The sequence below is a fragment of the Athene cunicularia genome (assembly GCF_003259725.1).
Source record: "Athene cunicularia isolate RWA chromosome 6 unlocalized genomic scaffold, athCun1 chr6_part2, whole genome shotgun sequence".
Lineage (NCBI taxonomy): Eukaryota > Metazoa > Chordata > Aves > Strigiformes > Strigidae > Athene > Athene cunicularia.
This window is the reverse complement of record NW_020799106.1, coordinates 7,290,250-7,292,546: the sequence shown is the minus strand read 5'-3', so window position 1 is coordinate 7,292,546 and position 2,297 is coordinate 7,290,250.

Genomic DNA, 2,297 nt, shown 5'->3' with positions numbered 1-2,297 from the left:
GGGGGGGGGGGAAAGAGCATGTTCCTGTTGGCGTGGTGCCAGCTGCTCCTGCAGGTCCCCGGGGTCTCCACAGGGTTTGATCTGGCTGGCATTTGTCCCTAGATAGGTGCCGTAATAGACCTGGCCCTTGCCTCACTGGCCGAGAGGCCTCCTGGCTCGCCCCACCCGAGCTGCCCAGGAGACGCTTTAAGCCAAGAGGGTGCTGAGCCTGGGGCAGGGCTGTTCTCACATTGGGTTGCTTGGGTGCTGAAATGTGTCTTTGTCCTGGTGCAGAGTTCCCTGGGTTTTAAACCATGTTATTTGCAGAGATAGTCTCTTGATGTAGTGCAGAAGAAGGCTTGAGAAACCATGACGAGATTCTCAAGAAGGTGGTGAAAATGAGAAACTGGAGTTAGGAAAGCAAAAACAAGTTTTCTTCCAGTATCAGGATGTTTATTCCAGATAAAACACAGATGCAGAGAGATGGCATCCCTTTTAATTTAAAAAAACCCAAACCTCTATTTTGAAGCTTCTGAGAATGTGACTGGCTCTTGTGATGTTTCACAGCTGAGATCATTTCTGGCTGAGTTAATCCACTCTGGAAGTTTTGGTCTCAATCTGTATGTATGGGTGAGCTCAGAATCTGAAATTTTACAGGCGAGGGGATGGAATCTCAATAATTTTGGACCAAAAAGTAAAATAAAGCTACAAAGGAGCATCAGTGAAGGAGAGATTTTCAGGTTTTTGTGTGAATCACGATCCGGAGCTGCTCTGTTCTAACTGTAATTTTGCACAAACCAATAAGTGAAACAAGAAATGCAGAGCATTTGCTAAAAGAACATTAGCAAAAGCTGGAAAGAATTACTCTTATTTTCAGAAATAGGTAATAGGCATTATTTTTGGAGTAATTAAATTTCACGAGTGCTTATTTAGGAAGAAATTTAGTCTCTTCACTGTATTACAGACTTTTGCAGAAGATATTAAGTCCGAGGCAAGCAGGCTGCCTCTGGGAGCAACTGAGACTCAGAGCAGAGCTTTAATTTCGGTGGTGTATCAGTGTAATAGTATTGTTTATAAGCTTCTCTTGCCACATGAAAGCAATGTTGCATTATCCTGGTTGGTCCTAAAAGCAGTGAACCAGCCAGAAGAGGCCTGATTACAGAGCAGCAGCTCTTTCTTCCCATCACTACAAAAGAATAGACAATAGAAAGCGGGATCCAGTTTTAGCTCCAGTAATGCGATGCCTTCCTTCTGGTGGTCATGTCACATGCTGCCTGAGTAATTCCCATCCTTGTTCTGCCTGGAAAACTAGCCTCGGAGGGAGGGAGCAATGTCTTTGGTGGGTGATGCCAGGATCAGGCGCCTTGCTGTGCGTGCAGGCTGGTGGAGATGGTGCTGCAGGTAGACCTTGAATGAGCCACGGAGCGGCAGGTTTGGGGAAGGTGGTGGCCTTCAATGTTTGTAGTACTGCAGAGCTGGTGGATTGTTGACTCGGGGGCTCATCACCCCTAGAAATGGAGAGCAGTTTGGCTGGAGCCTGGAGTTTGCTTGGAAGACTGAGCCTGGGGTGTTGGAAGAGGAGCTTGCAAAAGCAGCTCTGTGGTCACTACTTGCTCATGCCCTAAGCTTGTCATCCATGCACGGCAGGGGTACTAAGGCATGGCAAATGTGTATTTTTAGTTTTTTCTTTCAAAAAGAATAACTAACTTGACCTGTGGGTAGCTGCAGGACATGGGAGGCACCCGGGAGCTGTGCAGCCTCCCTTCGATGTGGATCCTGCAAGTCAGGTTACCATATAGCTGCATGATGTGGCGCTTCTCGCCTTTCTGAGGTGGTTTGGAAGGATTGTGGAGGACAGGGGTTTGTTTCCAGCTTGTTTTGTGTCACTTGGTTTCCTCAGCTTGGGCGATCCTCGTGGGATTTAACAGGTGAACAGAGAGCAGGGGATTGCTCAGGAGGAGAAGGGGGACCCCTCCGAGGTGGTGTTGCAAACACCATCACTGCACAAGGCACAGAGAAAATCTGGTGGAATTATTTCTTAAAAAGCAACTACAGATCACAGCTGGCTTGCTTTGACCAGGAGTTTCCAAAGAGCTGGATGGGGAACTGGTGCAAAGTGAAACCCACAGCAGAAACCTCACAGATCTTTGTGCCTGGGACAAAGAGTTGGTTTGGAGTTACAGAGAAGAAAAGGAGTGGGGTTGGGGTGGGGGGGGAGGTGTTGTAAGACGGGTATTGGGACTTGAACCTAGCAGGAAGAGGCAAATGAGGCCATAACGAGCAAATACATTGTTGGGGATGATTGAGGATGCTTGCCT